This window comes from Petaurus breviceps, unplaced genomic scaffold (genome assembly GCF_028583685.1).
Source record: "Petaurus breviceps papuanus isolate PSGF00001 unplaced genomic scaffold, PetGlider_PUasm1.0 151, whole genome shotgun sequence".
Lineage (NCBI taxonomy): Eukaryota > Metazoa > Chordata > Mammalia > Diprotodontia > Petauridae > Petaurus > Petaurus breviceps.
This window is the reverse complement of record NW_027185712.1, coordinates 24,052,594-24,079,502: the sequence shown is the minus strand read 5'-3', so window position 1 is coordinate 24,079,502 and position 26,909 is coordinate 24,052,594. Positions and strand designations below refer to the sequence as shown.

The 26,909-nt window shown below is 36.8% G+C and overlaps 1 pseudogene; it reads right to left on the bottom strand.

Moving 5' to 3' along the window:
* The window catches only part of LOC138153097 (protein LZIC-like), an 89,397-nt pseudogene extending 68,491 nt beyond the window's left edge, over positions 1-20,906 (bottom strand).
* Between the last annotated feature and the right edge of the window lie 6,003 nt (positions 20,907-26,909).

The window sequence follows — 26,909 nt, the reverse complement described above, 5'->3', positions numbered from 1 at the left end:
CTGGGTGGGGCAGTGGCTAGAGCACTGGGCCCAGAGTCAGGAAGATCTGAGTTCAAATCTGGCCTCAGATACTTATTAGTTGTGTGACCCTGGGAAGGTCACAACACCTATTTACCTCAATTCCTCACCTGTAAAATAAGGACACACAGGTGAAGGAAATGGCAGACTATTCCAATATCTTTGCCAAGAAAGCTCTATGGACAAAATACAGGGAGTCACATAGAATTGGATATGACTAAACAACTACAGCTTCCTGACTCCAGGTCCTGTGCTATAGAGCACAATGGGCTTGGATGAGACGACCCCTAAAGCCCCTTCCAAATCTATGTTCTTATGTCTCTTGACCTCATCTTAACTGCACATTTCATTTGGTTCCACCTCTCTCCCTGTTCCACTTACTCCCAAAATCATTTCCCCCTGCCTTGAGTTGTTATGAGGAGAACCGGGAGTCATACCAGGTAAATGGAAAAATTAAAATTCCAAGAAAATGTGATTTACTCCTAGCAAATTACTACCACATCGCTTAGGAGTTTTCTGGCCTACTAATTTTTATTGCAGGGCTCATTTTGGTCTTTAGCTCCTCATTTTAAGAGCTGGTGACAGTTGGTTGTGAGGTACTGCGTGGAAAAAGATAGCTTGAACTGCATTATCAACTTCATTTCTCTTAATATGGATTTTATTAATCTAGCAATAATGTGTGACCTTTAGATAATTTACTGGGCTGTTAATGACAAGCTGTAGAAGTTTGAGTCCCTGATGTAAAGCTATTTGCCCTTAGAACTTCCTCCAATCAAAAACCTTAAAGGAACCGTTCATTAAACCCTCCTCTCAAGACATGGACTCACAGATCATTTCAGGTACGTCTTGAGACATAAGAAGCAGCATAAAAATAAGAAAGAAACAACAGCCAATATTTAAGGAGTTGGCTATAATTCATTGAGTTTTAAGTGAGCTCAGAGGCCAGAAGTTTGGTAAATTTTCTCCTTTGGAACTAAAGAAAATGATTAAAATGTATAGGCAAAAAAAAAATGAAATTGATTGAGAAAGTAGACATGAACATCCTTCAAATAAAACCCCACAAAATAGATTAGTGTGTTTATTGTCTGGAATTGTTCTCAAAATGTTATATTGAAATTGATTTGCTTTTTAGGGCGAATTACACATCAATTGGGCAACTAGGTGGCACAGTGCACTCAGCTGGGCCTGAACTCAAGAAGATACATCTTCCTAATGAGTTCAGATTTGGACTCAGAATCTATCTGTGTGACCCTGGGCCAGTCACTTCACCCTATTTGCCTCAGTTCTTCATATATAAAATGAGCTAGAGAAATGACAAACCACTCCAGTGTCTTTGCCAAGAAAATCCCAAATGGAGTCATGAAGAGTTGGACATGACTGAAAAATGACTGAACAAAACAACTAAGTCACTGCAAGAACCTGAAACTATTTTGTTGACAGAGACAGTTAACCTGATCTGCCTTTGACTTCCTAAAACGTTTAGGGAATATACAATTGTCACCAACTCCTCCCACTGTGATAGGAAAACTACAATGGACAAAAGTGGGCATCAGTGACCTAAAGCTATATGGATCCAAAAACATGCCAACTTTGAGGGATGATTTCTTTTTTGGGGTGGAGAGAGAGGAGAAGGCTTAGATTTCTGTTTTCCTTGGTATTAAAAAATTATAGTCAAGAACTCTCTACCAATGCAGATTAAAAGCTGATCTGCAACTTATGATCTTTACAGAGCTGATGGGGCCAATGAGAGCTTGTGACTTGTCCAGGGTCACACAGACAGGACATCTCAGAGGTGAGACCCAAACCCAGGTCTTCCTGACTCTTGAGTTTGGCTCTGTTCCCTCTTTATCTTAGTCCTATCATATTTAATTTTTTTATCCTTTTACTAACTGACAGCATATCTTCTATTAGGCTTTGGGTCTCTGGGCATAGCTGATTTACAGAGATAACTCACAATAACCTCAGGAAAAGATTAATAGAATTATGCACACTTTTCTAACAATTCATATGAAGCACAGACACTTGAATATAGCTCACTCAGCAAGGTAGTCACTGAACTGGTCTACATAATACTTTAAACAACCAAGTCAGTTATTGATATCTTGTCATCTAGATTCAGTTTCTGGGTTGTTGTTTGTTTAATGAATTCAATTAAACCTGATTTCAGGTGTAGAAAACAAAATTGAATTTCATGACTGCTGAAACCTAGATGTTTCAGCAATTATTTTCATTTCCTGGTGGAGAATAACCACTTTTGAAATTCTTTTGACCCTTGCATCAGACATTCCAAGAAACCTGGGTACACAGAGGGACATCTGGGTATAGTGTCCCTGAGAAACACCTTTGCCCTTCTGGGCATCCCTGGCAAGGCTACCTCTGCCTCAAAAGCATCCTAGCACCTTTACATCTGTACCATAGCTTACTTTGCCTTACTTGGGCAAGTCCGGGTGATTTTATGAGGTATATCTGATTAATCCCTATGGGAGAGAGAAGGAAAAAAGAAGTCAAAGAGAAGCCAAAGTAAAGAATCTTTCTGGCTAGAGATTAGACCATTCATTTTAACTTATGGTTTAGAATATATATATAATGCTTTCACTTAATTCCCCCAGGACTTCCTTTTTCCAAAGTGCCTAGGCCAAGACTGTACAAATACCCATATAAACTGCATCTGCTGATGCTCTTGCCTCGGTTGGCTTTCCTCTCCATCTCTTCCTGTTTACAACCTCTTCCTCCTGGGCCTAGCTGAAGTGCCATTTCCTCTATTGTTCCTTCCCTTCTCCCCTAGGGAGAAGTTATTCCTCTTTTTAATCACTCATATGCATTTAATAATTTTTAACTGGAATTTTAGTAATTTGGTGATGTGTCCACATCCTTAACACAGTTCCTGCCACATAGTAAGTACTTAAGAAATGCTTATTTTGGGGCAGCCAGGTGGCACAGTGAATAAAGCACTGGCCCTGGAGTCAAGAGTTCAAATCTGGCCTCAGACACTTAACACTTACTAGCTGTGTAACATTGGGCAAGTCACTTAATCCCAATTGTCCTGCCTTCCCCTCTACCAAAAACAAAACAAAACAAAAAAATGTTTATTTCCTTAATTATTTCTATGCTCTTCTTGATTGTAAGGTCTCTGAGGACAGACACTATGTCATTTCTCATGACAGAGTCTCCATTGTCCACAACAGTGCCTTGCACATATTGAGTACGTGTGTCGATTTGAATGACATCTACATACACAAACTTGTCTGATGGCATTCAGTTTTTCAGAAATGTTTAAATTGAATAAAGAGACATTTATTGGTTTATGTGATGACAAATAACCAGTTTTATTAAATTTTTCATTGGGTTGTTTTGGGATCATGTAGATAAAGCCAGAAGATATTGGACCCATGATAAAAACCAAGCTTTATGCTAGTTTAATTTTCATTCGTTTTGCTTCAACCTCCTGTTTTTATGATTAATTTCTTCATTAACAGTTCATTTTTCATATGGGAGCCCTCCTGTGGCCAAAATAATACCTGTAACATTCCATGAATATGAACCAAATATCTGAGGCCTGCTGTACTATCTATTTTTAGAAATGGTGGGTTTAAATGATACCTTTATTTAAATTCTTCAGGACACTTCCCTGTCAGTATCATGACAAGGATAACATTTTACTACAGCTCCTTATCAGCTTTAAAATTATCCGGCTAATAGAAATATTTTAAATAAATGTGCAGTAGAAGCAATGAATCACATTCCATATTGCATCTTATTTCAATGATATGTGGCATAGACATAGAAGTCCTCATGAAATAAGGGCACGTCTGATTAGATTTTTTCCCCCCACAGGTATAAGTAAGCAGTGCTGTTTATTGAGTGAAATGGCATTGTTCAACCTCCAGGATTCATTTCGTATAAGGGACTGAGTACTAAACTTTGAATCGGGAAAAGAGAGGTTCAAACCCTACCTCAGATTCTTATCATCATTGTGATCTTGAGCAAATCCCTAAATTTCTGCCTCAGTTTTCACACATTTAAATGGAGATAATAAAAGTTGTAATGTCTACCTTACAGAGTTATGAATCTCAAAAAAGAAACGTATCCCCTGTGCTTTGCAAACTTAAAGGACTGTCAGTGTAAGCAATTAATTTTAATATGCTATTTTGATTATTATGTGATCTTAAATAAACTAGATAACTACTTGAAATTTTTATTTTCTGTTTAGAAAAAGAGGGAAATGATCATTGATATTAGTCTTCTCTTATTTAATTTTTTTCAAAGTAGTTACTCTTTGTGCTATTGCTATCAAAGGCATCTAATATTTATTATTTTTAAGATTTTCAATCTGTGTACATACACATCATATTGGTCTAAGTATGCTTTCTAAGTATGCAAAGGTATGTTATAGTTAACCCAAATTATTATTGCAAATAGTAGTATCCAAAGTAAAAATGCTTTAAAAATAAATTAAGGGGTGGCTAGGTGGTGTAGTGAATAGAGCACCAGCCCTGGAGTCAGGAGGACCTGTGTTCAAATCTAGCCTCTGACACTTAACACTTTTTAGCCATGTGACCTTGGGCAAGTCACTTAACCCCAACTGCCCTGCCTTCCCTCCTCCAAAAAAAAAGAAATGAAAAGAAAATGAAGTACTGTATAAAGGTTGGCTTAATGAGGTGCTGTATATCACATTATAGCTACTTGGAGAGGTGTGAGGGGATTGAATACATAGGTGTCCAGCAATTTATCTTTATGTTACTGCTAATTCTAAAGCCTATGGATTTCCTCAGAATTTAAAGAACCAACTGAGTAGTAGTATATCTTAGAGTTAGCACTGGAGGAGGGGACCTTAGAGATCATTTAGCCCAAATCTCCCATTTTACAGATGAGTAAACTAAGGTCAAATAAGTACAGTCATTTGCTAGTAGTAGAGATGAGACTGAGGAAGATATTTTGGCAATGGAGATTAGAAGTGGATAAATAAAGATAGAGGAAATGAGACCCTAGGAGAATTTTTTAAAAATCTTAGGTACAGAAAAAGAAGTAATTAGAAAGCTGAAAATCACACCCCCCCACACAAATTGCTTCTAGAAAAATGATTTAATTAATACAACACATATAAATATTTTATTTAAGCTCTCTAATTACTACAAAGCATTAGAAAAATACTGTCCAAATGAATAATTTGTTAAGAATGGTGGCACGTATTCATATTTATGAAGTGTTAAAATATATTTTTCATAACTAGAATAGGTAAATGGAAGGTCAAGGAAATATTGAGGGAAGAAATAAAAGAAAGCAAAGAGACATAGTTCAGGGCCATGGTTGAGAAGTGGGGGTATATAATCAGACTAAGAGGTCAGGAAAAGTAGTCTGAAAATATTAAGCCTATTGCATTGAGGTCCAGCTGTATCATTAGCTGTACCATTATTGCACATTTAATTTCCATGATACCACCTATCAGTAACAATACCATTACTAGGCCTAGAGAGTTGGGAGCATCTGACCTTTGGGTTAACTATAATTGGAGCATTCTTTAATTAGGGAAAGTATCAGCTGATTTTAATGTGCAGTAAGATCATTATCATTTAGGTCAGCTCTCACTAATTGATGTTTGTGTAGCATAGGTTTGGGGATTACAATTCACAAAGTTAAGCGAACCTTTGTCCCACTACAAAAAAACGAGGCCGAGGTGAGCTTCAATGTTCTGGGGCAGCTGAATTGCATCAAGGGGGCACTACTGAACGTATACACTATTGCTTAGTGTTGGCAAAATTATTTCTCTGCTGATGGCTGAGATTTGTTCAATTCACCTGATACCTCCCATCAAGGAATGCCAGACACAGAGAAAAAATAGATAGATCTGAGTTCCTGTAAAATCCTAACCAACTAAAGCATAGTTTCTCAGAAAGTATTTGGGGATGATAATTAACTAAGCTGTGTTTTAGTGTAATTTTTAAAAGAACAATAGCTACTTAACCCTTATTTCACATCGAGATTTTATAGGATAAGACCACTGACTATACTTGCAATGTTTGGGTCAAATTTAAATGCTTTTCACCTTACCAACATTTCATATTTAACTGAATGTGTCTCTGCTATTGGAATTCAATATGGAAATGTGTTGAGTTTTTCCTAGTGTAGTGAGGAAAATAGTGATTGACACAAGGATCGAGTAATTCTATTACATCAGGGAGGTCCAAGGGAAAAAAAGCAATTATTGAATGGGAAGTGCCCAAATTAGCATGGGATATGGAAACCTTCATCTTTAAATTGTTAATTTGAACCTCGTCCAAGTGTATCTACCAGTGTCTTGGCTGTATGTTAGCAGCTGTCAGAGAAGCTAGAATTCTCACTTCAGGTCTCATATAAGGTCTTCAAATCACTTTGGTGATTTCTATACTGAAACCATCTACATATCTATGCTGAACCACTTTGTTCACAAAATCCTGAAGACAGATGCTATCTAGAGTAGAAGGTTGAATTATTTCATAAAATAAATAAGTAAATAAATGATAAATAGAAATATGAGGATATAGGAAGGACATAGCTCTTGTGAAGATCACAAACCACTCCCTGATCATGAAAGCCTATCTCTTCAACACTTTTCCCCCCAGTAATGCCATAGTGTTGTTATCTGGCTACAAATTATGGAATACCACAATCTCCAGAAATGATAGTATGGGGCATCTAGGTAGAGCAGTGTATAGAGTACTGCCCTTGGATTCAGGAGGAACTGAGTTCAAATACAGCCTGGGACACCTACTAGCTGCATGGCCCTGGGCAAGTCACTTAACCCCTATTTCCTCAGAAAATCCAAAACAAACAATAAAACAAAAATGATAGTGATTCAAAACAAAATAGAGACTCAGGCAAATGCAATTAGGCATAGCACCACTCTGAAGTGCAAGAAGTGGCATGAAAGATAGAACTAAGTAGATGTATGACCAGAAAAGGTCATGAAAGAACAGCAGTGATACATAACGGAAATAAGGAATGACAAAGGCACTGGTAGCTGTGAAATCTTAAAAGAGAACAGAAACACTAAGTGTGCATTCTTTTAGTAAATATGCAGAAGTACATGGATAAGAATCACACAAGATTCCAATAGCATGAAAAATTTGTGCTTCCTGTAACAATATACTGCCCTTGCCCTCAAAGAGCTTACATCCTAAGAGGGGAAAGAGTAAACCAAAACCATAGGATAAACACATTACATTAAGTGCATAGGAGAGGCATAAATGGAAGAGGATGAGAAATTTGAGTGGGGAGAGATTACTTCTAGCTGGGGACATCAAAAAAGACTTCATAGAGAAGGTGGCCCCTGATGTAAGTCCTTGAAGGGAGGGAAGGATCTCAGTAGATAGAGATTTGGAAGGAGAACAATCTGGGGAAATACCTAAATAATAGGCCAATAATAATTATCAATGCTCTTAGAAATGTTAACACAGCATTTAAAAAATATTTGAGCTACTTAAAAGGAAATACTTAATCACTAGGTGAATAAAATAGCAGTGAAGTTTCATCATTAAGTGATAATCTCAAAATAAATAATGGTTTTATAATCTCAAAAGAAGTGGTCTAAAACTATATATAGGTATATATTCATATATATATATATATATACATAGATGTGTGTGATTATTTGTTATGGTCAACCTCTTGAAATAATCTACTAAATCAAAAAGCATACTTATATTAGTAATAACTTACCTATTAAGAATGTTTCATTTTTCTTAATTTTGAGGTGCCTTTATAGTTTTTTTTTATTTGAGATTCAAAACAGATTTTGAGTGAGAAGAGATCACTTCTAGCTGGGGTCATAGGTGACCCCTGATCTAGGCATTGAAAGGAGGGAAGGGTTTTAGTACATGGAGATAAGGGAGGAGGCCAATATTAACTACAATTATATCTCATATTTATGCACCATGTCAAGGTGTCCAAGTACTTTATATTTATTTTCTCATTTGAACTTCAAAACAATCCTTAGAAGATATAATAATTAAAAATTAATAATAATAACTACTATCTGTGTAAAGCTTTCAAAGAGTGTTACAAATATTAACTTATTTTATCTTTGCAACAACTCTGGGAGGTGGTGCTAATAGCCCCATTTGACAGATGAGGATCCAGCCTCAGAGAGGTTAAGAGACTCTTAAGCCCAGGGTCACACTGTTGAGTGCCTAAGAGGAAACTGAACTGAGTTCTTGGCATGTCAAGTACTCTATCCACCATGCTATGTTTCCTCTTTAATTATCATAGAGGCAACAAGATTTAATAGAATCAGTAGTGAACCAGCCATCACAAGACCTGGTTCCAGCACTGACTAATGAGCCTGTGGCCACCAAGTCTTTTATCCTCATTGATTCTTAGTTGTCTCATTTGTAAAACAGGGACAATAGCCATGTCAAGAGTTGATTACCTCATTGGATCAAATGAGATAATGTGTATGAAAGTACTTTGTAGACAATAAAGCATTTTCCAACTTAAGGTATCATTATCTTCTGAGCCATAATAGGTATTTAAAGGTAATTCTCTCTTTGTCTAGCTAGGGTTCTGCCTGTCTTTCCGCTTTATGTTAGTCTCACACTGTGGCAATGAGGTCATGTTTGGTGATCAGGTATCACACCCGTAGTGCTGAAGTTTTGATGTGAACTTCTCTCCAAATTCTCCTAGGAAAAAAAGCGCAGGGCTAGTAAGAGGAACAACTGGCTTTCTAGTCCTAGCTCAAGCACTTTCTAGTCATCTCATTTCTCCCCTGTGGGGCTTGGTTTCCTCATCTGCAAAATAGCAATAAAATTGCTTTTGCCGAAAATCCTATGCAATACTTCTTGATGGTGTGGGAGTTACCCTTCTTGGAGGCTACATGAACAGAAGAAACATTTGACAGGCAGCTCCTGACAAGCCAGAAAGAAAGATTTTCAGGAAAGATGAATTAAGTTATGTGTGTGCCACAAGAGACCTAGGCCCAGGGAGGTTCATAGAGGGCTTATCACTTGAAAGTTGGTCACTGGATTCTTTCATTGATTCATTTATTTATTCTTATCTATTTATTTATTTTCCTGTCTATGTATGTATGTGTGTATGTATGTATGTATGTATCTATCTATCTATCTATTTATTAATCTGTCTGTCTGTCTATCTATCCATTCATTGATTTTTGCCATAGCAACTGATTATCTCTAATATGGCATAGAGAGTCTGGGAACTGTGTCTGTGTAAAGAATATTCAAACTAATGAAATAATGGATTTTTTGTTATGGAAGTTCAAATATGCTCATGAATATTGGGAGTTCTTGGTGGCAACTCCCTCTGACCCACTGTTTTACCACTGGGGATTCAAAAAGAGGTAAAAGATAGTCTCTTCCCTCAAGGAGCTTACACTCTAATGAGGGATAAAACATGTACACACACACACAAACACAGCAAGCTATATAAAGGATAAATAGGAAATTGTTAAAAGAAGGAAAGTACTGAAATTAAGGGAGGTTAGGGAAGGTTTCCTAAGCAAGGTAAGATTTTATTTGGGACTTAAAGGAAGCCAGAGAGGTTAGTAGAATGAAAGAGAGAGAGCATTCCAGGCATAGGGGACAGTCATGGAAAATGTCCAGTACCAAAAGACAGAATGTCTTGTTATGGAACACACAAAGGCCAATGCCACTGGATTAAAGAGCATGATCTGGGCATTAAGGTATAAGAAAACTGGAAAGGTAGGAGGAGGACAGGTTATGAAGGTGTTTGAATGCCAAACAGAGCGTTTTGTATTTGCCCCTAGAAGCAATAGGGAATCACTAAATATTATCAAGTAACGTAGGTGACGTGATCCAATCTGCGTTCTAGAAAAATCACTTTAGTGGATGAATGGAGAATAGAATGGAGTGGGAAGGCAGACAGATCCACCAGCAGGTTATTGTAGTAATACAGACATGAAATGAAGAGGGCTTTCACTAGAGTGGTGACAGTGTCAGAGAATGTGGGTCTAGCACAGGGGGTACAGCCTTGAGGCCACATGTGACCTTCTAGGTCCTCAAGTGTGGCCCTTTGACTGAATAAACACTTCACAAAACAAATCCCCTTAACAAAAAGATTTGTACTGTAAAACTTGGACTCAGTCAAAAGGCCACACCTGAGGACCTAGAAAGCCACATGTGGACTGAAGGCCTCAGGTTCCCCTCCCCTGACTCTAGCCTAAACAGAAAGAGAAGATAGGTAATGAAGAGAGTAAAACAAATCCTTTTTCAAAAGGGAAAAAAAATGATATTTAAAATTTTAATGAACAGGACTAGCTAAAGGGGAGGAGAAGAAGGAGGAATCTACCTTACTGAGAGGAAATAAAAGGGGTAGCAATGTATAACCAGGTAAAAGAAAGAGAGAACTAATAAAACCCTAAAGGGAAAGAAATAACAAATGATAGAGGGGATCAGGTGTAAGGTCAAAAGAGCCAGTGGGAGCAGGCCTACCTTAAAAAAAGTATTAAAGTAACTGAAGGAGCATAATACTATGTTTACAACAGAAGAGGTAGATCATGACTTGAATAAAACCTGATTTTAGAGATGGCCCCTGCTATATTCTATGCTATTCCCTCAGACTTGTAGTGCACCCCAGCTCCCCCCACATACATAGTGCCCTATCATGGTAACCTGTCCCACTCCCTCCATTTTTCAATTCTTTGGCCTGGAACTAATGATTCAGAGCCTGTTGGCAATAAGATGGAGGAAAATATAAATCGAACTCTTATGACTTTAAATGTAAATGAATTAAACAATCCAATTAACAAAAAAGTGACAGATTGGTAAGAAAAAACAAATTAAAAAAACCCTATAATTTGTTGCTTATACTTTTGTATAAATATTACTATATTTCAAAAAGAAAACCATATACAAAATAAAACTGAGGAGATGGGAAAAAAGAAAAGAAATTTACTGTGTATGTCATGTGAATCCAAAAAATCAGGAGTTGCTATCATGCTATGAGATGAAGCAAAAACAAATATTAAAAAATTAAAAAGTGATAAACAAGGAAACTCTATTATGCTAAAAGGAACCATTGACAATAAATCAATATCAGCAATAAACATATATTCCAAAATGCCTTAGCATACAGATTCATAAAGGAAACATTATCTGAGCTTCAAGGAAACATAGAGAGTAACATAATAATGACAGGGGACTTCAATAACTCTTTATTGGTTTTAAAGAAATCTAAAAGAAAGACAAATAAAAAGAAAAAGAAGGAACTGGGCAAATTTCCAGAGATACCTTCTCTTATTTTCTGAGTTATGATCAATATAGCACAGAACACATGGGCAATATAGCAGAGGACTACTTGCTGTTGTTTGAACGTGTCCTGAGCTCTTCCACTTCCACACCTCTGCTAACACCAATACTCTACCTGAAGTGTCATCTCCTTACTTCCATCCATTGAAAGTTTTATACTTCGAGTCAGTTCAAATATCACATTCTCCATGAAGCATTCCCTGATGCTCCCCAACAGTAATGATTTTTTCTTCATCTGAAATTGTAGCTCTTTTGTTTTGTCTCTCATGCATGTGAATTTGAATTCAATTTATTTATGTACATGTACTATATATGTATATATACATATATGTATGTATAGAGATACACCCACACACTCATATATGCACATATACATGCATATTGCTCTATAATCTTATCCCTTGGGCCAAGCTTAAAGAAAAGAGTGAAAAGTGTTACATTTATAGACAGAGCTTGGATTTCAATCTCAGCACTATCATTTACTACTTCTGTGGCCCTAGGAATGACTTTTAATATTTTAACTGGAACTTGGTTTCATCTCCTTGGTTATAAACTTCTTGAGTTCATAAATCATGTATAATTTCTCTTTGCATATTTCCCCCAGCACACAGCACAATTAATTATATGTAACATGGGTGTTAGATATATTTGTTGAAGGAATGATTAAATGAATTAAGACTATTCTCATTGACATAGTGTATGAACCAATTGAACCTATCACCCATAACACAGACCCCAAGATTATCCAAGCATATCTTTGTTGTGGGAATGGGAATCTAAGATCTTCCCTGCCCCTAGGCCCTTTGATAGGTTTAAGTGACTCTGAGAACCTTCCTTGATTTGAAAATATATTCTGCCCCCTAATAGGCTGAATGTGGTCACATGGAGCCTCTGGCAGGAGGCTTGGTTTTCAGGAATGCCCACACCTGTTACTTTGTGAATAGGCAGTGGGTCAAGGGGGTTGTTATATTCTGTGAGCCAGGAGATGGCTATATATACCTTGATATGAGATTTTGCTTTGGGGCTCACTTTGAGAAGAATTGTGTGATTTGACAAGATGAGACTCTGGGCAGCTGTTGAGCCCCTCAGCTTTGAAAACCCAGATGTTGGTTCTTCCCTCTCTGGTAACTGACTAGGTATGGATGTAATGGTCAGACAACTGGAAGCCTGACTGCTGATCTGTTTCTCTGTCTGCTTGTAATTTCTGCTTGTAACTTGTTTGTATTTTTTGTAGTTCAGGGTTACTGACCTTTTCCCCCTGAACTAGATAAATTACATATATTTGATTAAAGCAAGATTGTTAACCCATTTTGAGTTGCTTTCCTTTATAAAAGCAGATCTAAGAACCTGTGTTGGCAGCCACCCTGGGTATGCTAGGGTGTTTGCTGCTACACTCTTGAATCTAATGGGATTTATGCTTGTTGTATTACCTGTGGTAACCTCCTAGGCTACTATAAAAGATGTAATAGATGAATGACATATTGACATTCTTAGATGGCCAAGAATATACGATAGCTGCTGATCAAGCACCACATTGAGTATGAGTTACAAATAAGACAGGATGTCCCATTTCCTACTCCTGTAATTCTATTTATTGCACATATCACAAAGGGTTGTGGAGCTCCTATTTAATGTTTTCCTTAGGGTTATTTTTTTTTAATTTAAATTTATGCCATTATTCACTTAGCACTGGAGTTGATACTAGCAACAAAAGATATCAAGAATAAAGATTTAGGGACCTTTTTTTTTCCTCCCAAGTATACTGACAAATCCTACTTCACATCATTATTTTTTTTTTTGCTACTAAATCTCACTTTATAAAAACAAATGATTCAAGGATATTCAATTTAGTGTCTCTGGTTTAAGTAAAAATATCTGACTTGGTCCATGCATTTCTTCCTGAAAATAGCATGTTAAGTGGCCTACTGTTTAGGAAAACTGATGTTCAAATGGAATACATGAATATGTGAAAAATAATGTGCTTTTGACTACTTTCCTGATATGTATATGTACACCTGATTGAAGGTTCACGGAGAGGGAATAATCTGTGGTTCAGTTTTGATTTGTATATGGGAACGGATTGAATGAGAGTCCACACAGGGAATGATTTAGATGAAGAGAGAGTATGCTCATTAAATGATACTAACTAGGGAGGGGTTCCTATTCCCTTCAAACATAGGACTAGAATTCAACATGGCCTTGACAAATTGAAGTAGGATGTTGGTCTAGAGAGACAAGTGCAGCACAGTACGTTTAGAGAGGAAAAGAAATGATGTGCACATAATACAAAGCTAGAAGTTATTCCCAAATACAGCAGCAAAGATCTATGGTTCACATAGAATTGTAGGCTGAGTCATAGCAGCACATTAAAGATATGTGTATGTACATATATGTTTAATAATAATACTTATTATTATAACTATATGTAACTATATTATTATAACTATATTAATATTAGTATTATTTTATAATTAACATTTAAACAGTACCATGTTCCAAGTACTGTGCTAAGCACTTTACAATTATTATGCCATTTAATCCTCACAACAACCTGGGAGATAGGTGCTATCATTTTCATTATTACTATTACCATTTTACAGATGAGGAAAATGAGGCAAACAGATTATGTGGCTCACTCAGAACACACAGCTAGTGTCTGAAGCTAGATTTGAATTCAGGAAGATGAGTTTTCCTGATTGCAGGCCTGGCACTCTACCCACTGTGCCACCTAGCTGCCCAATGATTTAATTAGGAAGTTTAAAATTCCTTTACTAAGCATTATTAAAAATGTGAATAAATAAATATGTATATAAGTATATATACATATATATACACCCATACATACACATGAGAACTCATAAAATTAGGTGACATAAATTATATGATTTTTTTTTGTTTCATTATTCTGAAAGTCCCAACTTCTTTTGAGGCCAAGCAAATATTAATGCTCATTATTTTCTCTGCTCAAGACTATATGATCGTCTTCTAAGCAGGTAATGAAATGCTATAAGAATAAAGCCCCATAATTCAGTAATATAGAAATAGCTATTTTACAAGAGGTAAGAAAATGTCAAGTATTTTAGCTTATATGTAAACCTTTTTGCAAAATGTGTGAAATGCATATAATAATCATATTTCATGTTTCATTATTGAAGGGGGAGGGGAGAATTATTTCATCATGACATTGTTAGGAAACAGTACATTCTCTCCTCGAAACATGCTGGGAAACAACAATGGTACCAGGAAGGTAATCAGTTTTGTTTAGCAAGAAAGCTCCACATGCTAAAGTTCCTAGTTGTCAGCAAGTCTAACTTACTCTTCAGTACAAATCATTTTCCAGGCACAGCTGAATGCAACATTACTTTCACAAGAAACTACAGCGAAAAGTAGCTATTAGGTATAAATACTCTCACTTGCTGAACTGTTGATGCTTGCCCTTCATAAATCAAAACATTACCAAATCTAGACTAAGGCAAACAGTGTAAAAGACTTTATTGTTCCAATGCCCCACTGACGACACACGTATTAACCAGGCCTATTGTCTTTCCTGCGTGGGACTCAGCAACTGTTAACACTATTAGGCTGTTTAACCATTAGCTAAATACATATTAGGCTGAATCACAGAAACCACTGAAGGAGGCCCCTAGCTATCTAGCAAGTTTGGTTAGGATCTCTGTTTGGTTCTACCCTTTATTATGATTAAACTGCTTTATTTATGACAATAATTGTTACATATGCTCTCAGGTGATTTATTGTTGTGGATGGCAAAGCAACACCCTGAAAGTTTGCCAAAGGGCGTCGACTGTTATTGATATGTACATAAAGATGATAAATGATGAACTATATCCACCAAATTGCTACCAGTTATTATTAGTTATTACTCTTGTTTTATTTTGTGAAGATTACGTGGTAGGATGATGGCCTCGGGGGCTCTAAACATTCCTGTTTGGTGAGCACAGGCACTAAAGGTGTTCTTAGACACGTACAGTAATGCCAGGCAGTAATCTGGAGACAATTTATAAAGAATCAATCTCAGATTTCAAAGAGCCATTCAGACACCCACACTTCAACATACTTTTCATAGTTGAGTCCTTGTAGTAGACGATTCCTCATTTTGTAGGCTTAATGAGTGTCTACTATTTTTAACCAGGGTTTCCAAAAGCCATGTAAATAAGGCCCCAGTATCCTACCTTGATATGATGCATTTCTTTGAGGTTCAGTAATCCTCTGCCTTAACCCACTGGAGGAAGCATGGACTGGTCAGACATTGGTCAAACAAGGCAGGGCAGGAATATGGTAGGCCAGGTGTATAGGGGCTGGAGTTCCAGAGGAGAGAAATATTAGGCATATTCTACAAGCTTCAAAAAGGAAAATCCACACGGAATTGAGATCAGAAGTTGCAAGTGATTTCCTTAAACAAAGGGTCTTTCAACTAAAGATAAGTCTTGGGTGTAAAATAGAAAGCCTAATATAAGATTAAGATTCTCAATTAGATTTGGTTATATTAAACTAACCATAGTTCTATTGTTAATTCCTGCTTTCTGTCTCTGTCTCTATTCCTGTCTTTCTCTATCTTTTTGTCTCTCTCTTTCTCTATGTCTTTCACTCTCTTATGTTAGTATGTATGTACATACATATGTATACATGTATGCATGTGCTGTATTCCAAAATATATATACTTGAGATTTTATAAAATAGAATCTGAATAGAGATGGGAGGGAAAGGGGGAGGAAATGCATCCTAGGTCTTTCTTTTCCATATAGGCTTCCATAACCCAGGCCCTGAATGATTCTACAAACTATTTAGGAAACTCTGAACAAGTCTGTCTTGTCTGATGAAATTGAAGTTGTTGAAGTCTATTTTTTTATTCTGAATTGGTGCCAAAAGTAATAAGACTAATTTAACAGCTTTCAAACACACACATACATACACACACACAGCCCTTCTGGATTCCTATAAACCTCTATGAATCTACCACTCTTGCCTAAAAGAAAGCTTTGCTTAGTGTAATATGGCCACAAAACAGAACCCACTTTTGAGAGATTCCTTCCACTACATTAAAATATACACACACACACACATGTGTGTGTCATGTGTATGTGTGTGTGACATACCTCTTTAAATCATTTACTTAGCAATAAACATTCCTGATATATTCCTAAAAAGACCCCATCACATTCAAGTCAGAAGTTTTGGTGAGGTCTACCACCACATATACTAAGGGATGATCTTACAAGCAAGGCTATAACCAAATTAAAGGAAAAAAAAAGTCTAAATGTAAAACTCCAAAGTTAGCCATCAGAGATAACACCTTGTCTTCTCTTTAATTAAAACACAAAGAAATCTAAAGTAGAGCTTGAGAAGCAGAGTGGAAATTCCATCCCCAGAAGGGAAAAAAAAAGGGGGGGATGACAAAGTCAGACATTTAAACATGTTGCCTCTCTCTACTGATCTGGTGTCATATGTGAGCAACAATTAATTATGTAGATCTAGCAGATACACCTTCTAGGGAGTCACTAAATCAATCAATAAAAATATATTTACTAAATCAATCTGGGCAAGTCAATTAACCCTATTTACCTCAGTTTCCTCATCTGTAAAATGAACTGGAGGAGGAAATGGCAAACCACTCTAGTATCTTTGCCAAGAAAACCCCAAATGGAGTGACAAAGAGTCAGGCAGACTGAAAAAAAAATGATGGAACAAAAACATGCCTAACATGTCAGGAAATGGTCATACAATTACAAAAAAAAAAAGAAACAGTCTCTACTTGCAATAAGCTGATATTCTAATGGAAAAGTACATACAAAGCATAGAAAGCATAAAAAGTCAAAGAACATACTACCATATGCATACATAATAGATGTTATTTTGTATATAGGGTGTTCCAAAATTCTTAGTGCAGTTTTAAATTATTAATGCTTAAGACTACTCTAAGATTTTGCCATGCCCCAAAAGCAGTAGGTAAACAAAAATTGATTTGGGAAGATGGGCACTAGGATTGGAGAGCTCAGAAAAGGCTTCATTCAAAACATCATGCTTAGGGGTGGCTAGGTGGTGCAGTGAATAGAGCACCGGCCCTGGAGTCAGGAGGACTTGAGTTCAAATCCGGCCTCAGACATTTAACACAAAAACTAGCCATATGACCTTGGGCAAATCACTTAACCCCAATTGCCCTTCAAAAAACAAAAAATAAAAAAGATGGGGCCTAAACTGGATTATAAAGAAAGAGAAGGATTACATAAGGCATAGATAAGGAGGGGTGAATTTCTAGGCTTAGGAGAACCACCATTGCAAAGGTACAGAGATGAAAAGTTTCTGTCAGGAAAAAGAATAGAGAGAAGTCCAGTTTCGTTGGATTACAGATTATGGGAAGGTGAATGATATACAGTGAGGCTTAAACAGGTCAGGAACAGGTTTTGAAGAGTTTTAAAAGCCCAAGAGAGGAATTTATAATTTACCCCAGGGACAATAGTAGGCCAATAGTGTTGATGGTTTAGCAGACTCACATGGTCAGATCTGCATTTAAGGAGCATTTCTTTAGCAGGCCTAGATGAAATAGACTAGTGTGTAAGAGACTTCAGGTAGCAGGGAGAACAATCAGGAGGTTGTTGCATTAATCTAGAAGAGAATTAAGTGAGGACCTGATCTAAGGTGGCAGCTGTATGAGTAGAGAGGAGTCAAATGGAAAAAAGAACATAAAGGTGGAAAGAGCTAGATTTGGCAACTGATCTAATATGGATGTGGAGAAAGAGAGAAATAGGAGTTAATAACAATGCTCAGGCTAAGAAACTGAAACATGGGAAAGGTGATGGTGCCTTCAACAGAAAAAGGAGTGATTTCTCACCTTTACTAATACTAGGCAACTGCTGAATACATATTGTTGCAGATATTACAGAATAAAAACGAAATTAAAGATATATGAATAATGCTAATCTTTCCACATGACTGTCCTCTGAGTACATTAAGACTACTGTAATTCCCCATCTTTCCCCCAAGTCTTCTTGTCTTCAGGCTAAACATTCCCAGTTCCTTCAACAAACTTCACATGGTTATTCCAAATGGAAAGTCTCTTACTATCTCTTCTTGCAGGGTTTTGTTTGTTATATATCAGCATATATATCAGCATTCCTGATGATTTATAATGATTTACTTTATATCCTGCTACTTTGCTAAAATTATTGTTTCAGCTAATACTTTAATTGAGTCTTTGGGATTTTCCAAGTATATCATCATATTGTCCACAAAAAGAGATATTTTATTGCCTCATTCCCTATTCTGATTCATTCTATTTCTTTTTCTTCTCTTGTTGCTATTGCTAGGATTTTTAGTACAATATAGTATAATATTGGTGACAGTGGGTATTCCTGTTTCACACCTTATCATTCTGGCAAGGTTTCTAGCTTATCCCTATTACAAGTAATGCTTACTGATGATTTTAGGTAAATGCTTTTATCAATTTAAGGAAAAATCCATTTATACCTTACTTTCAAGTGTTTTTAATAGAAATTAGTGTTGTACTCTATCACAAGCTTTTTCTGCATTTATTGATATAATCATATGATTTTTTAAACTTTTATTATTGATAAAAATAAATTATGTTAATAGTTTTCCTTATATTGAACCATTCCTGCATTCCTGATATAAATCCCACTTGGTCATAATGTATAATGTTTATAATATATTATTGTAATCTTTTAGTTATTATTTTATTTAGGATTTTACATCTATATTCATTAAGAAAATTTGTCTATAATTTTCTTTCTTTGTTTTGCTCTTACTAGTTTGATAAAAGGAATTTGGCAGGATCTCTTTGCCTATTATTCCAAATAATTTAATATTGGAATTAGCCAATCTTTAAATGTTTGATAAAATTCACTTGAAAATCCATCTGGTCCTGGTGCTTTTTTTCTTAGGAATCTCATTTATGACCAGGTTGGCTAAAATGATCCTAGACGAAAGTGAGAAAAGTTGGAGGAGAAATGAAAAAAATTGGGACACTAATCCATTATTGATGGAATTGTGAACTGATCCAGGCATTTTGGAGAGCAATCTGGAATTATGCCAAAAGAGTTAATAAACTGCCTATAGCCAGGGGCAGTGAACTTGCAGCCTCAAGACCACATGTGACACTTTAGGTCCTCAAGTGCGGCCCTTTGACTGAATCCAAACTTCACATAAAAAAAATCCCCTTAATTTTGTTCTGTGAAGTTTGAATTCCCTCAAGGGACTGCACTTGAGGACCTAGAGGGCCACATGTAGCCTTGAGGTCTAAGGTTCCTCATGCCCAGCTATACCTTTTGACCCAGCAATACCACCACTAGGTTTATTTCCAAAGATGATTAGAGAAAAGGGGGGGGGGAACCTCTATATTCTGAAATATTTGTAGCAACTATTTTTGTAGTAGCAAAGAACTGGAAATTGTGGGGATACCCATCAATTGTGGAATGGTTGAATAAGTTGTGGTATATGATTGTGATGGAACACTACTGTGCTCTAAGAAATGATGAGCTTGATAGTCTTAGAAAAAACACAGATAGACATGCATGAAAAGTGAAATGAGCAGAACCAAGACAATGTTGTATACAATAATAGTAATATTGTTCTAAGAACTTTGAGCAACTAAGTCATCTTGACTATTATAAATACCCAAATTAACTACAAAGGACATATGAAGAAGGATTCTATTTGCAGAATGATTTTATATTTCATATATATACATATATATATATAATAGTTATGTTTGTACATATACACATGCATTTGTATCTAATGGTAGCAATTTCTAGGGCAGCAGGAGGGGAGGGATAAAAAGGAAACAACAAATTTACGTAATTTTATTATATATTTTAAAGAAATGGCAAGCTGTACATAGTAGATTTGCAGTTTCATGTGCACTTGTTTTTTAAAATTTTACTGTTATGGGGTGTTGAGGGGGACAAGAAAGTACCTCAACATCTGGTTCCTCCATATCATTACCTATAAAATGGAATTTCTTTTTTTGCTTTCTTTGCACGTCCAGCCCTTAGCACAATGCCTAGAACATAGTCAGCACTTAATAAATGCTTATTGACTAACAACTGATAAGTTTAGCAGCTCCCTTACAGGGTTATTATAAGGATCAAATCAGGTGACATGTTAAAGATTTCACAAAATGTAAAGCACTATTTAAATGTCAGATAATTATAACAACAATAGATTAGATTAACAGATTTATTATTAAAATGACTGAAAATAACCAGACTAACTCAGTTATAGTTTGTTTGGTTATTTTAGGCCATGGAAACATGGTCCTAATGCTGGGTAGTATAGCAGATTTATACTCTAAAGTCACTGAAAATTGCATGGTCTATTGTTTTTGATAATATTACAAAAGATTTTTCCTGGTTCAGAAAAGCTAAGAAGAAAGCAAGGGACAATTCTCAAAAGAAATAAAAATACTCCCTATCTCTAATGTAGTTTTAGTTTGCTTTACAAGCCTTGACCCTCCCTTCCCCTACTTGGATCAAATAAAAGGACTCACCTGGGAGGCATCTTTAGTTTAGGCTCCCTCTCATCAACATTGTAATTACAAACTTGGGGACAATTTGGGCCACAGACTTCTCCTAGTTCCATATCCCTGTACCCCATGGCTAACATATTTTTATCTCCTGCTTGTCTATTCCCTGAGATTGAGAGCCTTTTAGACCCAGGTGACCCTGCCACTATATCCACATTTCTACCTCATTTACCTCTCTCTACCTCAACCTACCTCTTCCCCTTCCCAATCTTTTTCTGCCCTTCCCCTCCATTCCTACATTAACAGGGAATTCTCCCTCCCCCTCTATCTATCTATCTATGTATCTATCCATTCATTCATCTATTATCTATCTATCCATTCATTCACATATCTATCTTTCATCTATCTATCTATTTTTTAAAAACAAACCTTTCTTTATGCTAGATCTCTTCTCAACTTTGTATTTGCTGCCCTGACTGGTTTCAATTCCACAGAACAAGATGCCCCTGCTAGGATAAATTCATCTACTCTAAACTCACCACCATGCTGCTAACTTGAGCCCTCATTGACACCACCACCCTGCCTTCTCTCCTCTGGGTTTGGAGGGCTGGAAAGCTCAAACTCCAACTAGAAAGTAGGAAATGGATGCTTACTAGAGTACCTGGTACTTAGTAGGTGATTAATAAATACTTGGCAGATTAAATTAGATTAGATTATGATATACCAGTGGAAAAAGCAGATTATCTGATTTTACATATGAAGAAACTGAGGGTAAGTGACTTGCCTGAGGTTATACATGTAATCTCTGCTTTTTTCCACTGGGATGTCCCTTTTAGCTTTAGACTATCTATCCTCTAATCTGAGAATACATTGCTTCCATTTTTTAGCATTCACTGAAACCCAATTCTTTCTTGAAGATACCAAATCCCTGTATATACTCTCATTTTTAAAAAAATGCATTATGGGTACCTTTTTTTTTTTCCACTTATAAGTAATTCTATTACTATCCTTTCCCCTATCCAATCACTCTTCTTTCATATGCAACACTGACCACTACTCAACCACTTGATTCACTGGACTAGGAGAAATTGTTGGGATTATCCTTGTTACCCATTACAATCATTCAACAACCTGTCCTCCTTTGAAGGAAAACGTTTAAATACATTTAAAAAGATTTAAAACCTCTGTCTGGATCCTGGTTGCTTTCAAATACAAATATCCTGATTACTCTCCCTCCTTCCTCAACCAGTTAAAGTAACTAGAGAGCCACTTGAGATAAGAATTAGGTTTTGTGTGTGTGTGTGTGTGTGTGTGTGTCCCTAGAACTTAACATGTCTGGTCTATTGTAGATACTTATTAAGTGCTTGTTGATTTATTGACCAGATTTACAATCTTTCTCTCCACCCCCATTCTTGCTCTCACCGCTCATAATTTCGATAATCATGTTTATGGCCCTACAAACATTCTAGACTCCCAATTCATATATCTTCTGAATTGTTGTGACCTCTAACTCTACTAGCCACCCTCAGAGGTGGGTGATATTAGCCCTAACCCATCCCTTAAAATCATTCCACCTCTAATTTTGGCAGCTTGATGGTGCAGTGTATAGATTGATGAAACTGGAGTGAGAAAAAACTCAAATTCCTGAGTTCAAATCTGACCTCAGATATTTACTAGGTATGCCCAGTTTGCCTCAGTTTCTTCATATGTAAAATGCTAGAGAAGAAAATGGCAAACCACTCCAGTATCTTTGCCAAGAAAACCTCAAAAAGGATCCTGAACAGTCAGTCACAACTGAACAACAAGCTCTCATCTTGAGCTCTGAAGCCCCCAACTGCAATAACAATTCCTTGTCCTTACACTTCTCCCACTGCCTCATTCTGCACTTAGTCTTTTTTCATCACAGTGATTCCCATCCCCAACCTGCTCCTCTCCTCTTCTATCAGTCCATTGTCTCCATTCTACTTCATTCTGTCACCACTTGGGCTTTATAGTTACTACTTAAATAAGGCACTGTCTTTCCTCCAACTTTGAACCTTCTGACATCATCTCTTTTATCATTTTAGTGCCGTCCATGGGGTTTTCTTGGTAAAGATACTGGAGCAATTTGTCATTTCCATCTTCTGTGGATTACCTTTTGTCAGAACTCTGCACTATTATCTGCCCATCTTGGGTAACCCTGCACTGCTTAGCTTATAATTTCATTGAGCTAATCAAGCCCCTCTACCATGACAAGGTAGTGATGGGGATGAAGGAGTGAGTGTGTGTGTGGGGGGGGGGGGGGGAGGAGGGATCACACAAGCAGAAGAATCAAAGCCTCTGAGGACAAGAACCAGGCTACCTCCTTACTGGGAAATAGGAGCCTATGAACCCTTCAAATGTGCACAAATGTGCAGAGCTCATTGAAATTAAGAATTTGCTTGCGTGCTTGTTTTTATATATCTAGTTCCTAGCATGTTGCCTAGCATATAGTAAGCAATTAAAAGTCTGTCTATCTATCTATCTATCTATCTATCTATCTATCTATCTATTTATCTATCTGTCTGTCTGTCTGTCTATATATGTATCTATCTATCTGTCTACTAATCCTATTATCTTGCCCATAATAGGTTCTTAACCAAAATTTGTTAAATTAAATTGAATTTCTTTATCAGAAGCATGACACTAGATACTAATTCCCCACTTTAGAAAGATTTTTCATTATCCCTTCCTTGGAATGCAAAAACCTCACTTTCTATACTAAAACCCCTTTTTCATATATTCATTAATGATTGTACATGTATGTATGTATGTATGTATACACACAGATATGCATGTACATACAAATATAAAAAATAAGTTTTATAAAGTAAACATCTTTGGATTTGGTTTTGTTTTTTCAGATGAAAGCTTTTCCCTCTGGCCATTGAGGAATCTTGTTATTACCCACATATGCTTAAGTTTTAAGATTTGTAACTTCTTTACTGCTCATCAGAAGACAGTGAAGTGAGTAACCATATTCCTATAAGATGTCTTATAAAATGCAAGAAGTTGGACTTGGGGATATGGTGTTCAGCATATTTAAAATCTGAATCTAAAAGTGCAGTATGAACTTTATAGAATTAATATATCTATAAAAGGAAAGAAAATGGGTGGGAAAAAAGTCAAGAGGGTTGGTAGAGGTGGTAGGGGAAGAAATTACAAAAATTCTATATGATTGACTATAATTAACTGTGTTTCTCTATATAGATTCCGAAGTAACCCATCTAGTTACCAGGCACAATACAATGTGATCCAAAATATTAAAAAAAAGAAGAAAAAAAGGTATGTTGAGGACTCTAGTCACAATATGTAAATGATTAAGGAAACTGAATAAAATTTCAACTCCAGAACATAGCGGGCTCAGCATCAGTGCACAAAGAGAGATTCAGCCAGAAATCCCACCACACCCAAAAGTCTGAGCAAGAATTAAAAACAAAACACATACCAGAGAAGTGATATAATTTTAAAAACATGCATCTTTTATTTTTTTCTCTCTCCCAGATTCAAAAAAGTCCCTCTTTGCCCTCCTAAAAGTAAAAAGGAAAACAAGCAGTAAAGATTTATTTTCTTTTTTTCTTTCTTGAAAAAGAAATGGCAGTGCTCAAGTTTCAAGCACTACTAAGAGTGTAAAGGAAAGCAAAAGAAGGCTTCCTCACTAAAAGTCCTCTTTATACTCTCTGAGGGTAAATGCAAGGAAGATATATTAATTGTATAGGGATGGGAACTGGCTATATTTACATTATAGGCAATCTGTTTTCTTCTCTGTTATTTTTAGTTCTGCAAGACCTCGAGGGTGTCCACAGATATCCAGGAGGACATTGGGTAATTCTAAAAATATCAAAAATAATAATTCAATGAAAATTTGTTATAATATATTTTATTATTTTTATTTTAGCTAGCATTTTGAGGAATAGGATATTAGTTATCTAAACAAAGTAATCAGAGGATTTCCTACCTCCAAAAAGACTGGTAGGTACTGCTTTATACTCATTTGGTTCTTCAATCTTTTGAGTTAATTTTCTTCAACAAAAGACTCTTCCTCCCACTCATCCCATTAATCCCCTGATCAATTTAATTCAAGTTTTAGAAAACTGACTATGTCTCTGACACCATGCTAAACAATGTACTGTACATGACATACCCCCTGCCCTTGAGAATCTTATGTTCCATTTTCTCCCTGAGGGAGAAAAATATAATTATAAATTTATTATAGAATAATTAATTCTTATACTTGGAACTATTGGCTGTGTTTGATAGGAGTTCATAAAGGAAGAACAGTATTAACCAGAGTAGTTTATAAAAGATTTATGAAGAAAAATGAGGTTGAACATGGCCTTTGAAGAATACACAGGATTTAGATAGATGAAGAGGAGAGTGAGGGCGCTGTAGGCAATGTGAGCCCCAGACGTAAAGGCAAAGATTGAAGAATGAGTATGACGTGTGTAGAGACAATTAGGGGAAGGGAATACATTATTTTATTTTTCAAAAATGTCTAAAATTTTCTGGCTCTTTGCCAATAAAGAGGAAACTCCTTAGTTTTGGCATTCCGGGTTTTCTACAATTTTGACTTAACTCTACCTTTCTGGACTTAACTCACATTCTCCTTCACTCACTTTGTGAAACAGCTAAAAGAGGCTAGGAGCTGTTTTCAGAACACATCCTCCCTTTTCCGTCAAGACGATATCTCTAGTCCCTAGCACCGTGCAGAGCACGCAGTAAGTACTTAATAAATTCTTGTTGTTTGATTTGTTTATTTCCTACTTCTGCATCTTTGTTCACAAATAACCTTTCTGCCTGTTGAAATTCTAACCCATGTCAAATGCAACTTTCTCACAAAACCTCTCTAGTGCTTCTAGCCCAAAGTGGGCCCCTATTCAGTCAAAATTCTCATGTCCCTTTCTTTGTACTTTCATTTGCCTCTCCTTAAGCAACTTGGTGGCTTTATCACTGAAGTCTTGTCACTAGCAGGCTTTAGCAGTATTACCTAGAAATTCTTCACAAGTGACCTGGAACCTGGAGGTGGTCAAGGAAATACCTCCACAAACCCAACCTAGTAACAAAACACATAAAATACCATTCAGTTTTCAGCCAGGACTCCAAGGATTGTTGCATACCCCCTTCAAATTCACCAGTGTGTCATCCACTGGGCAAGTCCAATTTGTCCACTCTCCCCTGACATGAACCACACCTATTTAGACATGACCTATGACACAGAAAGCCTGGAGATCCAACCATGAAATATCACTATATACAAGGGCATCTAGATTGACAAAACCTAACTCTGGGCCCCTTCTGGCACCAGATGGACCTGTGCAACACCTCCTCTCAGTTATTCTACATACACATCCTGGTTCCCTTCTTGGGCAATCTTCCCTGCCTCCTCATTACCATGGGAATTGACCTCATCTTTCATAATGCCACCAAGGCCCAGTGACTTACCCCTCTACCCTTTAAACCCCTGTCTAGGCCTAGAAGGGGAGAGGGCCATGTCCTGATCAGAACTGGGGCTCTCTTGGGTACATTTACCTGGAGAATAAATGAGAAGACTGTGCATAGGCATACACAGAAGGCATTTGACAGATACATGATGAAAGAGATCATGGATGTTGCCAAAGGGCTTAACACTCTAGCCGAAGGCCAGAACACCCTTGGGGATATGGTTATGGATGACTACTTGGCCCTAGATTACCTGATTCTGTAAAAAGGGGGAATATGTGCCCTCATGAATGTCTGTTGCATGTGGATAGATTGCTCCCATAAAGTCCATAAAATCACTGACAGGATAAGGACCTGGGAAGGTGAGGCCAGGGAACTCAGATTCATTCCATCTTCCCAGGCCCGTAGGACAATCTGTTCTCTTGGGCCCTCCCCAGTCATTGGGGAGCAATCACATTTGAGTTTTTGAATCTTTTCAAAAACTCAAATGTGTGGTAGGGATTAAGATAGTGAGGTACTACCTGTACCAAAGGACTTGCAAGGCTACTAGATGAGTCATTAGGTTGGGATAAGTTAGGCTAAGACTCTCCCTTTATCCCCCACACACCACTGCCTCTATAAGGTCTACTTACCAGAAGAGACTGCTTCATGGGTGGTCTCAGAGGCCAAGGGTGGAC